Genomic DNA, 15322 nt, shown 5'->3' with positions numbered 1-15322 from the left:
CTGGATTTGGCTGGCAGCAGGGTATTAGGCAGGGGACATTTCCGGGACAGTTTCCGGAGACTGATTTGAGATGGAGAGTGCTCTTTCGCTCAGATCCCGCTTGTAGGTTTCCCCAGAGTAATCCAGTTGGCCACTTTGGGAACAGGATGCTGGACTAGATGGGCCTTTGGCCTGATCCAGTAGGGCTCTTGTTATGTGCCTGGCAACTTAGGACATTTCCTAGCTCCCCTCGGGACACTTGCTGGTGGCTCAGCTCTGACACGAGCCTCCTCTCTTTGCTAGATCAGGGTGACCCTGAGCATCCCGTTTTCCTTTCCATTATAAAACGGGCAGCATGAAGGACCCCTCGCTGGGAGAGGACAGCTGACAGTGGAACCTGTAGCTGGCTATGGCAATAATTGCAAGCCACCCCCCCACCCCCAGGATCCAGGCTCAAAGTTTTTGTACGTTCTCGGGAGACAAAGATGAGTGAGCATCAAAGGCAGAGGAACACAGCAGGACTGTCGTAAGCCTGAAGTTACAACTTAGACATGCAGTAGAAAATATCATTGGTACCTCTCCAATGCGTAGCCTCTAGTAATTAAAAACTTGATCCCTGCTGTTTTATCATCTCATTAGCAAGGGGGGGCACATGACTTTTATCATTATTTGTCAGGAATCAAACATACCAGAAGAACTCTGATTATAAATTGATGAAAGGAAAAGTTAAACTTTCAAATAAGAGCCATTTCGGTTCACAATGTTTTATTTTATTTTATTTTTCAAAGCTGGTTTTGAAAGAGAAGGAAGCGGGGGGAAATCCTTTTCTCTTTTCCTCCAGTAAGATACCCATATCCAAGTCCAGTTTGAAATAACAAAAAAATGATTGTCAGACAAAGCACATGAAGAGTCCACGTACTTTTAAAATATTTATGATCCCGGAATAAATACAAACCCCTACAGGGGGAAAGGGGGGGGACCCCAAAGCTGGGCAGACATAATATTAAAAAGAAATGCCAACCTTTTGATCAAGTTGCAAGGGGGGAAATGTGATGTAAAAATGTTCTGTTTGTGTCAAGCAGTTAATAGGATTTTTGTGTGTGCGAAAGAGCCAGTGCTACTGAAGCAATGGTGTGTGTGTGTGTGCGTGTGCGCGCGCGTGCGTGCGTGTGAGAGAGAGAGCACTCTTTAATAAAAAATAAAAATGAGGTGCTGGTACATGAAGCCTGCAGAAAGCATCAATGGATGTATGGGGAGTTCAGTTCTGCTTTCTGGATCCTCCCCCTACTGCCATGGGTCAACTTTGACTAGTGGGAGAGACCACTTACCTACCTGCCAACCACCTGCCAAGTCATTTGTATGCCAGATGATTGACTGGTAGGTGGTCCAACCCAGCTGCTAAAGTTAGCCCATTGGGTGAGGGGAGATGATGATCTGGCCCACCAGGCTAAAAAGGTTGCCAAACCTTGCTCTAAAAAAGTTCCAGTAGTCCATATCGGAGCATATCATCAGAAAAAGCACTCTTTCCCTATATACATAAAAATGCAAGGCCATTGTCATACTGCAGTTCATGCGGCTGCCTATAGGTGGCCCCGGCAACTCCAACATGATGACAGAACAGCAGGCAGGCAGGTGACTGAACAAGCAGCATAGGTGGCAGGTGGCCCAGGCAAGTTGTTTAACAGAAGGAGGGAGAGTTCTTCAGAGAGCGGTTTTCGAAACCTCTCTCTGAAGTGTCTCCTCCCTCCTTTAAAAGGGGGAAGGGCTTGGGGTGAGCTGTGAGGGGGCAGGCAAGGAGGTGGGTGAGCTGTCATGGGAGGAGGGGTTGGCCAGGGGTGGGGGAGTTGCCAAAAGGGTTGGCAGGTAGGTGGAATTGGAAAGCAGAGCAAGCAGTGATGGAAACCCCTAATACATCTCTCTCTCTCACTCTCTCTCTTCCCCCCCCCCATATATTACATACATACACAAGGTGGACCACACATTTAAAATCAAATTATGAAAGCAATTAATAAAACAAAATGGAAAACTGCAAAACAGAAGCAGACACCTTTATCTCTAGGCCATCTGGAAAAGCCATGCCTTCACTTCCCCCCTCAACGCCAACAGTGAGGAAGGAAGGAGTTACACCATTTGGGGGTCCTGTCCCTCACACAACTCAGGCCTGCAGACTTAATGTGACCCTCCAGGCCTCCATATCTGTCAGACGTTCCCCAAGCCCCAGTGGCGGAGAGCAGGCGGGGGCATGGATGGTGTGCGTCCTGGGGTGTGTGGCGCACCACCTGCATGGGGGGGGCAGCCGTGATGGAACCCCCACCAGGATCATGGTGCATGGTGCCAGGGCGGTGCGCTCCACCCGCCCCTCTCTTCCTCCGCCAGTGCCCAAGCCACCACCATAAGCAACCTCCACCGGCACCTGGGGTGGAGAGATCGCCCAAAGTTGTTGAGTTTTTTGGGTGGAAATCACCAAATGTTGTTGAGCCCGGTGAGGCTCCCCCCCCCCCCCGCCGCTGCTGCCCTCCCTTCCTATGCTGCTGCCCCAAGCCACACCCCTCACTGGTCCTGTTTCACAACACAAGGCTTGAACTCTGATATCGAGTGGCGTGCAGTGAATTTTTTCACAAGGGAGCATCAAATGCCAGTGGCACCAGCTTGTGAGAGAGATGGGGGGGTGTGTGCCATGCACATGAGCATCTTGCCTCCCTCCCTAAGCCGGGCAAAAGCTTCCAGGGCTTTGGGAAGGAGGCACCAGGGATATATTTAGGGGACTAGCCTAGTCCCCCTAGTCCACTGACCTCACACCACTGCTGATAGCGTCTCTGGCTTGTCAGAATGGAGGACAGAGCGGTGTGTGAGAGCGAGTGTAGAACTTGGCCTACTGTAGGAAGGTTAAATTTGCATTTGTTGCTCTCCACCCACTTTTGACTCTGGCACGTGGTCCTCAGAAGGTTGCCCAGGAGGGGCTGTGGCCCTTGGGTTGGAAATGTTCCCCTACCCCTGGTGTACAAAAAAGATAGTTTCCAAGTGGTATCTGTCTGTCACACTGTACCGTGACCAAAAAAAGAGAACTGAGGAGGACTGTTAGGTAGGTATGGAGCTCTTCTGGAGGGAACGCAAATGCGACCTGAAGTTGGTTGCATTGGTTCTTAGTTTCCTATATATTTTCACTAACATATGTGAAATATACTTGGAGTCAAGCGTGGATTTCATGCTCATTGTAGCGAGGAATGCAGTTTCCCCAAAACATCTGCTTTATTTACACAATGGGCCCCACGTGATTGGCTAATTCTGGGATACTCCTGTATGCCAATTGGGTTGCGGATTCACTTCCACCTGGAGCTGGATTGGGTGGCTCCTGCGGACCAAACAGACTGCTGCATTCTGGATCCTATTGTTCTAGGACCAATCAGGCTGCTGCATTCTGAATCCTATTGTTCTAGGACCAATCAGACTGCTGCATTCTGGTTCCTATTGTTCTAGGACCAATCAGACTGCTGCATTCTGGATCCTATTGTTCTAGGACCAATCAGACTGCTGCATTTTGGATCCTATTCAACTCAGTACATAACAATATGTATTTTAATGCATGCTTCCCCCAAATATGCATGCTGGCTGGGTTTCAGTCCACTTATTGTTTCAGGAAGTGTGTATTTGATAGGTCTGCCTTTGAGTGCAAGCAATCAAATTTCACCCCCACCACTACAGAAGGGCCAGCTGGTATAGTGCAGCAGGCCAGATTTAACTGGAGGTCTTCCGGTTGCTGATCCCTAAAGCACCCGTCTTTATTTTGCACCTTATTAAATGCAACCGGAGCCATGTATGCCTCTTCGTTACAATGCAACATCAATGGTGCAAGCAGACACCTTCTGGAGGTACCCAAATCCCTATTTCTCCCCCAGCATCTTCATTTACAGACCGTGTTGAAACCGAAACCTGACTTCTATTCTATGTTTACTCAAGGTAAACGCCCTCTGTAGTCAAGTCCTCAGAATCAGGCCTCAGAGGGACATAAAGGGGTGGTTTCATCAGTCTGACGACTCCTCTGGTTGCCAAACGAAACACCAGCACTTCACAAAGCTTGGTGTTTCAAAAAGCTGCACACTTTTTGCAGTGATACGCAATCGGGCCGTTCCCAAGCCCCATTGAAGTCTATGGAAATGCTCCCGTGGACATCAATGGCCTTTTGAAGGTTCCCTTTAATGAGGGCTCTTCTGAGCCGAGGCGTCCTTTCTTCCCCAAGGGGGTACATCTCGACTTGCAGAAGTGACACCACTTGATTGCATTTTAATGAATCGCTGACCTGAACAGAGGTGTTGCTCTTGAAATGGGTAGAGGCAAATTTGGTGGGAGCAAACAAACGGGGACATCTTTCCCCTTTTGTTTCACGCCGCCTGGAATCGCTTTTCTTCTTGCTCCTGTGAATCTCGCTCTCTCTTCTTTCTTCATCCCTTCCGTTCCCTTTCAGGTGTCTGGTTGGAGGTCTAACAAGCTAAAAAGAGAGCATGTGGCAGAGAGAGTGCCTAGACTACTGGGCTGACTTTTATTAACACGCTTAAGCCTAATGATAATATTTTAAAAAGAGGCAAACCGGGACCTCTCTTCCCTTTTAAACGGTGATAATAGAACTTCTCTTCATGATGGAGGTGATTATGAGCCAGGACAGAAATCGTTATACAGTGAATCAAAAGTGCGGCAGTGGAATAATTTTCTCCTTAACCTGAAAAGAAGAGAAGTCCTTGAAGCCAAAATTGACTAATCAGGAGCTCAAGGCGCCACTTTATGTGAATTAGGATAGCGTTCCACTTTGGACAAAAGCGTAAGAAGATGCTGGAGCATCTCATTATTTTGCTGCAGTTATTCAGCGAGCAACAAAGTTATCAGATTTGTTTGGAATTCATTAGGCCGAAACACACAATTTGCAGAAGACAAGAGGGAAATTACATGTTTAGCGACCTCTAAAAAAAAAGGAAAGGAAAAAAAAGCCTCTTTGAGAATATTGTTCTTGCATCTGATAAGAGCGTTGCTTAAAAATCTGTGATCCATCTAAAAATTAGTAATAAGTTTGTGTAGGAAAAATGCTGTACTACACTTAACAGCTAATTGGGCAATTACCCAGAGGAACTGTGTTTGTAATAGGTCAGGCTGCCTAGTAGCTGAAGGGTGAATTCATGGTCATCCTGACTGGGTAATGTGTATGTGGGGGGGGGGGCCCTTAAGAGGATCTTTTGGAGGTGTGTGGCCCTCTGGAAACTTCAGCTGGTCCAAAATGCAGCTGTCAGAGTATTGACTGAGTCCCAGAATTCAGAACATAGGGTTTCTGGGAAGTGTACCCACCCTCCATTAAACAGCGCTGGAGAAACTCCACTCTGTTAAACATGCAACAACCTGAGAGGGAAGCGGGTTGCTGGGTGGATTTTGATGAGTAGAATAGTATATTTCCCCCCATTAATTATCCTTCCTCTTCTTGTGTAAGAATGCAAATACCTATTTCAGGAGAGTAATACCACCATCCATGTGCAGCTTATCTCTGGAAGCTTTTAGAGAAGAGGTTGTGATATCCAAGGATGCTTAGGGAGGCATGGATCATCTCCCTTCTATGTTTCCCTCTTAACAAATAAATCATCCTTAGGCTAAGTAAACAAGAAAAATAGAAGGTTTACTAACATCAAAAGGATTCAACAGGTATAGTGATGGAAATCAAGCAGGCAATAATCCTTAAAAGTTACAAAAGTCCATAGCCCAATTCAAAATAGAGTGCGCTCTCCGTTGTGGGTAAGAAGAAAAGTGCTGTGACAGGAGGAGGAGTTTTATATTGTTTCCCCTCCTGCTTCAAATGTTTAGGGAACCTGTGTGCCTGCTCATTCCGCTGACCAGATCCTCCCTAGGTATGGCAACTACAGAGCCTTAGGACTCTGCCTTTAAACTAGATTTGGACCAGGCAGCCTTTTGACTTGAGAGCTCCTTCAAGCCTTTGTCCTTCCAGGTGTTGCTGACCTGCAGCTCCCATCAGCCCTAGTCAGCATGACCAATGGCCAGGAATGATGGGAGCTGTAGTTCAGCAACTTCTGGAGAGCCAACGGTTCCCTGCACCTGAAGCAGAGGTCTGTCTCTAGCTTCCTTTCAGTTAGAGGACTGTCCTCTTCACAGACAGGCAGATGGCCATGTGCACTGCAGGGGGTTCGTCTGGCTCCTTTCCAACTCTACAACTTTATGGTTCTGTGATTCCACATTGCCCTGGAGAAACAAACATGACTCCCCCTGCCCAGTTCTTGGGATAAGTCAAGGAGGGCAACCAAGATGATCCAGGGCCTGGAAATGAAGCCTTATGAGGAACAGTTGAGGGAGTTGGGTATGTTTAGCTGGGGAAAGCAGAGATGGAGAGGAGAGATGACAGCCTTCTTCAAATATATAAAGGGCTGTCACATGGAAGATGGAGTTTTCTCCTGCTCCGGAGGGTAGGACCCAAACCACGTTACAAAGGAGATTCTTACTAAATATCAGGAACCTTCACTGGAGGTTATGAAGCAGAAGTTGAATGGCCATCTGTCATGGATGCTTTAGTTGAGATTCCTGCATTGCAGGGGGTTAGACCAGATGACCCTCGGGGTCCCTTCCAACTCTACAATTCTACGATTCTATGTCACATTAGTGAAGGCTGTATCTGTGTAGTAGGAAGAGGGCTATTTCATCTCTGGTGCCTTGCTTATGTAATACCCTTCCCACGGTGGCTGCCCAGGAACCAGCACTGTATATTTCAAGAGTCTGTCATTTTGATTAACCCCACTAATCTCTAGCGCACAACCATGACTGGCCCAAAAATGAGTGACCCCATTATTATTTGGGCTGAGTTGGGTATTTGAGTCTCCTTTGTCCTTGTCCAATGCTCCAACCACTGCACATATTTCCGCTGGCAAATAAGAGCAGTTGGAGGATATGAGATGGAAGCTCATGTAATGGTGCAATCCTGCACGTCTACTCAAAAATAAGTTCTAGTCAGTTCAATAGGGGCTTACTCCTGCCTTTTATCTTCTTGGAGCCGCCAAGATGCCTTCAAGACTGAGGAAGACCAGGAAACTGTGAGGTCACGTCAGCCACGGCCATGGTCGTATTGGTAAGCATAGAAAGCATCCTGGAGGACGTGGTAATGCTGGAGGCCTGCACCACCACAGAATTAACTTTGATAAATACCATCCTGGTTATTTTGGAAAGGTTGGTATGAGACATTACCACTTGAAGAAAAACCAGCACTTCTGTCCCACAGTCAACCTGGATAAACTGTGGACACTTGTTAGTGAGCAGACAATGCTCAAGTATGCCAAAAATCCAGCCGGATTATCACCTGTAATTGATGTTGTGCGCTCAGGTTATTACAAAGTCCTGGGCAAGGGGAAACTGCCCAAACAGCCTGTAATTGTGAAAGCAAAGTTCTTCAGCAGAAAAGCAGAAGAAAAAATAAAAGCAGTTGGTGGAGCTTGTGTGCTAGTAGAATAAGAACTTCTCTATGTGCTCAGATTTAAATAAACATCATTTCAGCTAAAATAAAAATAAAAATAGGGGCTTACTCCTCTTTGGTAAGTGGCCCTAAGATTGCAGTCTGAGGCAAAAATCCTGGTGCACAGCTTAGCCAAGTTGCAACATGCAACACTTGCATAGCATGCAGTTCTATGAAATGTACCAGTAATCTAGCCCTCACACAGTCCATTGTGTGTGTGTCCCCCCATGCAATTAATAATCTGGACTCAGATGGAACGGCATGAAAGCAACAGGGGCCAGAACTGTAGCCAGATTGTATATACACACACACAATATACACACACCATGATGCATTCTTCAATGGTTATTAATTTAAAGGCTCTCAAAACATTGAAGAGGGATGATGGGGATATCCTGCTGGTCCATCTGGGTTGGTTCCAGGAAACCGAGAGCAGGATGGGAAAGCTATATTTTTGAACTTGATTTCAAAGCAACTTCCTGGAGGACTCTTGATTTGCTTTATTCTCCCCAGTGCACCTCTCTAATCTGGAGCTGAAGAAGTGCTTGGTTTCATGTTCCAACATCTTGTTGAATATCATAGGGACTTTGGAATGTAAATGAAAGGATGGTTCCCCCCTCCCAAGATGCGTGCAATAAAAATGTATTTGAAGGTGTGAACCTGAGGAAGGTGCAAAAAGCGAAAGACAAAAAAACAGAAAGAAAGAGCCATCTAACTTAGTTCTACTCAGAGTAGATCCCACAGACATTAACAAACCTAGATGTCCATCAATTTGAATCGGTCTACTCTGAGTAGGAGTAGCATTGGCTCAACACAGGCAAAAGTAATCTGGACAAAAACACACTGACTGATCCATCCCTAATGGATGGCCCCTGGGATTTATTGAGGTCCGCGGTTTACCTTTTGGTTCCTGTGCAATTGTATCCTCCCTGGTTTAATTTGGTGGAAACTTGGGGCTCCTCCAGATGTTTATCCTGCTCTGCTTGCACAAAGCTTCCATAGAGGTTAGCCCACGTCCCGTCCTTATTGAGCATTGGTTTTGATATGTTTGCAGGGCAATTCTATGGAAATGAGCATTCATCCATGCGACGGTCACCTCCAGGCTTGACTACTGTAACTCGCTCTACGCGGGGCTGCCCTTGGGAATCGCAAGTGGGGAGCGGGCTATTGCACTCCCTGGTGGGCTTCTAGCGAGCATCTGATTTGCAGAATGCTGGACTACATGGGCCTTTGGCTTGATTTGGCATGGTTCTTTTTTAATTTTGCAAACCCAAAGTTCTGGTACACAGTTGAATCCCTCCAGCAAAATACTGGATGCAGCCTGGGGAGGCAGCAGGTGTCAGGCAGGAAGCAGGTGCTACTGTTCTGGGTACCTGCTTGCCCTCCCCTAATGCCTGCAGAAGCAGAATGCGGATCTGCAAACAGCCGGTTATACGCAAATGCAATGCTTTTTATCTGCCTTATTCAGGTCACAGGACCCTGATTCTATTGGCTCTTTATCAGAGCGTGATGCACACTGCCCAAACCCCGTGTTCGATATGAAGCTGTTAGAACAAACAGAATCGGTTGATGGTGCACCCTCTACACATTGAAAAAAACGGTTGGGGGATATCAGAACACCGAGAAAGTTGCCTTCCACAACGTTATTGGTGTGTTGTTGTGTTTTTTTCCAGCTCTCCGGCGCATTGGGTTTTCCTTTGTTAGGGAAGGCGAGAAATCATACAGGGGTAGAAAGAAAAAAAAGCGGGGGGGGGGACCTAAAGTAAACCACAATCTGGTTCCAAGCCAACAATATTAACTAAGTTCTTTTAGTGCTTTTGAAGTTAGCAGGGGGTATCCCAGCTTGCGGAGCAAAGAAAGAACTACACTTTAAGTGATTCCTTTTCATCCCTTTAGCTTAATGAAAGATTAATAGCCTTGTTATTTTTGTTCCTGCTTTATTTTCTTTATATTTCTCTCTCTCTGAAGGGGGGGGGGGCTCTTAAGTACTTGTTGAAACGAAAACATTGCTTGCAGTGATTTTATGGGTCACCGGCATCTAATTCTTATGCCGCAACATATTATTAAGAACGGTGCTGTCCTAGTATTCAGATCCTCCCTTTAATGGTGATTCGTCTCTTGATCATTAGCTGCAACATGCTAATTCACAGGCGTTTGGGGGCAGCGGATCATCTCGGACCATCTGTATGGTCAGCTTGTATCCGCCAGCAATAGCAGGGGGTGATGAACTTCAGGCTGGGGGGGGGCAAAGGTGGCCCCAGTCCTCTCTGTTTGACCCCTGGGAGCTTCTCTGGCCCTGCTCTGCATTCTCCTTGAGCTTTTGCCTGTCCGGAAAGCATCCTTGAACTCTGATAATCAGAGGCATAGGAAGGTCAGGTGGTACCCAGTGCGGAAAATTTCTTGTCCCCTCCCCCACATTGATTTTTTTTGTTCTTGCCTGCAAAAATGGTTTTACGTTATTTCATATTTTCTTACAAAGGAATGATAATAAGTAATAATAAACTTTTATTTATTTATATCCCGCTCTCCCCGGCTGAAGTCGGGCTCAGGGCGGCTAACATCAGATACATAACATTGGTATAAAATCAAACAATAATTAAATTACCTCCTAAAAACATCTCAAAATCAAATTAAAGTCTAATTAGACGGCTTCCCGCTGGGTTAGGGTTGGGAACAGTAAGTGCAGCAATGAATTGAAATTTCAGCCTTCACGACATAGGAAAACGGCCAAGTAAACAGCTTATTTTCGTGGAGGAGGGTCAAGGTATTAACTGATATGCATGAAATTTCATATATCGCTATATAATCCCTAGTGTAGTTAGATAAGACCTTTAGAGCAGGCATTTATTTATTTTTTTAAAAAAGTTTTTTATGAACCACTCTAGTAGGGCAGTAATTGTTCCTTGATAATTTGACACACACCCCTACATAATGGAACATGGTGCAGCCCGCCCCCCCCCCCGCCCCCCACTTCCTACGCCCCAGCTGATAATGGCTCTTGCTCGAATGGATGGAGAGATGTGTGTGTGTATGGATAGAAACTCCTGCAAGTGTGTGGCTGGAATACCGACTTCCTGAAAAATGACCAAGACTCACATCCCTTGCTCTTGCTGTCTCTCATCCCACCCACTACTGGCAAGTACCCCCCCCCCATCTTGTCCACGAGGAAATGTGGCCCTTGAGTTAAAAAAAAATTGTCCACCCATGCCATGCCTGCTGCAGGGATCGCCAACCGTTTTTGGCCCACAGTTGACACTCTGATGTTTAAGAGAGTGTTGGGGTTGCCAGTCTGTCATGGGAGGGCTTGGCAGAATACCACAAAATTAGAGAAAGTTCCATTGTGGCGAAGGTTTTCCAATAACGGTATTTCTGTACGAGGAAAGCCTTAACCTGTTGGATTTCTAGAAAATAAGCAGGGGAAGTGCATCAAAGGGGACACAAGCATACACCAGGTATTTTTATTGCCTGGTGTCCAAACAACTCACTTATCAAATGCAGCTCTGACTTCACTCCTTGGCTAAAAACACTGACCGGAGGGAGCAGCCAGGCTTGCTCATTTCACAGAAATTGATTAGGCCCTCCAAGTGTCCCTATTTTCCAGGGACAGTCCTGGATTTACAGAAGCTCTCTCGGTTTCTGATTTGATCCCAGAATGTCCCGCTTTTCCTTAAGACGTCTCTATATTCATTAGAGAGATGTTGGAGTTATGCTACCCCCAAGCCAAGGAGATAAGTAACTATACAACCTTTAGAAGACATCTGAAGGCAGCCCTGTATAGGGAAGTTTTTTTAATGTTTAATTTTTTTAAAAAAAAAAAGTGTTGGAAGCTACCCAGAGTGGCTGGGGCAACCCAGTCAGATGGGCAGGGTATAAATAATAAAGTTTTCTCTTTTTTTAATGGAATAGGACATATTCAGATTTGATCTGGAATGTCCCACTTTTCCTTAAGACAGGGGGTCAGCAACCTTTTTCAGCTGTGGGCCAGTCCACCATCCCTCAGACCTTGTGGTGGGCTGGACTATATTTTTTGGGGGGAAATGAACCAATTCCTATGCCCCACAAATAACCCAGAGATGCATTTTAAATAAAAGGACACATTCTACTCATGTGAAAACACCAGGCAGGCCCCACAAATAACCCAGAGATGCATTTTAAATAAAAGGAAACATTCTAATCATGTAAAAACACACTGATTCCCGGACCGTTTGCGGGCCGGATTGAGAAGGTAATTGGGCCGCATCTGGCCCCTGGGCCTTAGGTTGCCTACCCCTGCCTTAGGACATCCCTATTTTTTTCGGTGAAATGTTGGGGAGTATGGAAGGGCACCTACACATAGTGCTTCATAACTTTCTTTCCAGGAGGGCTAGAGACTTCTACAAAGGCTCAGAGTCTAGGACTCTCGCCCACAGGTAGCAGGGAAGAGCATAGATGGCCCAGGGAGAGTCTCAAGGCTCAGACAGAGCGCCTGAGAGGGCCACAGGTTTCCCATCCTGGCCTGGACTGAGTGAGGGATGTGGGGGCAAGCACTTGTGAAGTTTTGCTGCTATGTTTTTGCGGAGGGCCTCTGTTAAGTTGTGGGTGGACACAGCAGACGACACAGTGATTTCCAAGCAGCTCTTGTTTATTCTCAGGCTGGAACAGAAGTGAGTTGAAGAGCTCAGCAGCCTGCTTATATAGAACTCAGCTACAAGCAACAGTAACAATTTTCTGTAGTTACCCAATCCCTGAACGTCACTTTTCAATCCTTCATTTGCATGTGCAGACCTGAGTGAAAACAGCAGCAGAATGAACTATATACACACACCCCTAGTGGCCTAGGGTGAGAACTTCAATACATAACAGCCTCAGCACTTGATGATGATAAATCTGTCAGAGTGCTTCTCATCAGACCATACCATGGTCCTGTAAGACTCATTATTATACCCATATAGCAGATGCGAGTTGAGGCCAGGCCAGGCCATGACGTCTGAACAGTGGAATAGGAAGCGGGGGTGAGGTGGGTGCGGGTCGCCCCGGGTGTCACCACTGAGGGGGGTGACAAAATGGCAAAAATATGTGTCACGAGCCGGTTTTCTCTGGGATTCCCCTCCCTCCTTCCTCACCTGCAGGGCGAAGAGGCAAGGCGGTGGTTCTGGTGTGTCTGGTTCCGCGCTGAGGGGACACAGCGTCCCCCTTGGGCTCAGCCGCCAGTCGCCCATGGGGCTTCCTCCAAGGATGTCCCCTCAGGAGCCCAGCGGAAGGCAGCTCCTACCTGCCTTCATTCGCCCTCCCGCCCTCCGTCCCTTTCCCCTTCTCCCCCACTCACCACCACGGAGCCCGAGAGGGAAGCGGCAAACACTCAGAGCACCGTCTTCCCTCCCTGCCTACATTTGTCTCGCAGCTGCGGTGGCTGCTGCCTGGGTGAAGGCGCGCCAGCAGACCCCTCTCTCGCCCCAGTGGCTTAGCGAGGGAAAGGTGAGACGGGCTTGGCGAGCAAGGCCACACAGCCCTGCTCAAGCGCAGAGGACAAAGTTAGGAAAAAAGGTTTTAAGCGCTTGTGCTCACAATGTGAAGTAAATAAACCAGAAAATAGCACTTGCAACTGCAAGTATGTTATTTTTCCTTCTTTTAATAATTTCAATGTGTGCATGGGAGGGGGGTGTGACAAGAAATTTTCTGCACCGGGTACCACCTGACCTTGCTACGCCACTGTACCTGAATGCCAGTTGTTGGGAATAAGAAGTGGAAAGAGAACAGCATGCTGGACCTAGATGGGCCTTCGACCTGAACCAACAGGGCTCTTCTGGTGTACTTATGAGGTTCCCAGTTCAGTCCCCTCAGAGTAGCATTCCCCAACGTCAGATGTTTGGGTCTGCCACACCCATTGTCCCTGACCGCTAATTAGCTGTGAAGTGGAGGCTGATGGGATTTGTAGTCCAAGACAGTTGAATTGTGTCAGGTAGGGGAAGGCTGCCGCAGAATCTCCAACATCAGCAGCGTCCATCACATAGAATCATAGAATCATAGAGCTGGAAGAGACCACAAGGGCCATCCAGTCCAACCCCCTGCCAAGCAGGAAACACCATCAAAGCATTCCTGACAGATGGCTGTCAAGCCTCCGCTTAAAGACCTCCAAAGAAGGAGACTCCACCACACTCCTTCGCAGCAAATTCCACATGTGAACCTGCCCTTGCGAACTAAACAATATGCTGCTCTTTAGGCTCATTTCTAAGTTTGGGGCCTTGTGAAATAGCACATAGCTTGTCAATTCACGAAGAACACCAGTTAAGCTTCTCTAACCAAGTTTGATGTGATGTGTTAACTGATCCAGTGCAACTAAGTCACAGGTACTCATAGGCAAATGAGCCATATGGCTTTGCAGTTCATCATATAACACTAACCATAGTTTGCTGTGATGTATATAAACCAGTAAACTATGGTTAATGTTTGCCTTTCAAACTGGAATAGAAAGAACCCCTTGGAAGTGTGGTTCCCAGATCTCATTTGGTGGGCAAGTTCTAACCATAGTTCTGGTTTATACATCACCACAAACCAAAGTCACAGCTCTGTTGCAAACTGAAGGCTGCACCCAAAGCTATTGGGCTGCTAGCTTAAGGGCCTTTGCACTGACAGAGGTCTGTTTCTCAGTGTTGCACAGGAGAGGAATCTAATGCAATAGGTCCCACTGGCAGAGCTTTGCTGGAAATGTTGTGAAACTACATTTTATTTTCCTGTTCTTTACAAATTCAACATAAAAATATAAGTTGTTTGCTTTTGGAACCTCTTGTGTCATAATAACTTCTTGCACAATGCAATCTGGTAGTGGAATTAGTTCAGTGCTGGCTCCCTTTAACTTAGCATTACATTGGATACAGCCCTCAAAGTGAAGCTGAGAGAGAAAGAGAGAAGGGAGAGGAAAGGGGAGACCATGGGTCCACATCTCCTTTCCACTGGTTCAGTTCAGGAAGTTTAACCATGGCTGGATACAATACCTGATTTGGCTAACTGTGCTATGCGACCGTCTGTCAAATCAGCACCAGAAACCATAATTTGAAGGGGCTTTTCAGAGCATGGTTGTTTTTTTTGGCAGGGGGGGAGGAGTTTGATGTAGCTGAATGGAAAAATCATAGTTACAGCTATTGCTCTGCATTCGGAATCTGCAACAACACGGAGAGTAGAATGAATCGTTGAGTTCCAAGGTTTGATCATAGTTTGAGTTCCTAGTTTGAGCTGTTGTGGAACAAACTAGAAGTGGAAACTTCTAATCTCCTCCTCTCGTATGGGAAAGGGAAGAGGAAGTGGTCGACTGAGGCTTACCACTGTGCATTCTCATAATGACAAGCCATGGTTTGTTGGTTTACATCTGAATTCAGCTACCAGTTCAGCCTGTTGCTTAGAGATACAGCCAGTCTGACAGGCAGTGGTTCTTTCTTTCTTTCTTTCTTTCTTTCTTTCTTTCTTTCTTTCTTTCTTTCTCCCCTCTCCTCACTTTAAGTTGTCTTCACATTTTTTGGCTGAAAGGCTGGTCCCAGAGTACAAAATAAAATTCATCACTTCTCTTGATAACTAGGCTGTTTCAAATCAGAAATCAGAGGTTGTGTAATACGGCAGAAATTAAAACAGAATTTTTCTGCCATTATACCAAACAGCCTGCTTAATAAGTGGGTAATGAAAAAGAATAATTTATCACGGCTTGTGAATTTTGACAGTTCTAAAAAGACGTCCTTAAGAGTTTCCCCAAAGGGAGAACAACCACGTTTCTTCCTCAACACACTGGCGTTAAATGTAATTTCTCTGTCTGTAGAATTTTGCTCTTGCTTGGCAGAAGACAGCTCGGTTTCTTTTCTCCCCCCCCCCTCCATCTTACATCATAAC

The 15322-nt window shown here is 46.5% G+C and overlaps 1 pseudogene; it reads left to right on the top strand.

The window, feature by feature from the left end:
• The first annotated feature begins 6993 nt into the window (after positions 1 to 6993).
• Positions 6994 to 7512, top strand: LOC117039027 (annotated as a pseudogene).
• Positions 7513 to 15322: the final 7810 nt, after the last annotated feature.

This window comes from Lacerta agilis, chromosome 17, assembly GCF_009819535.1.
Source record: "Lacerta agilis isolate rLacAgi1 chromosome 17, rLacAgi1.pri, whole genome shotgun sequence".
NCBI lineage: Eukaryota > Metazoa > Chordata > Lepidosauria > Squamata > Lacertidae > Lacerta > Lacerta agilis.
Note: the sequence above shows the minus strand (reverse complement) of the source record. Positions and strands in the feature narration are given on the sequence as shown.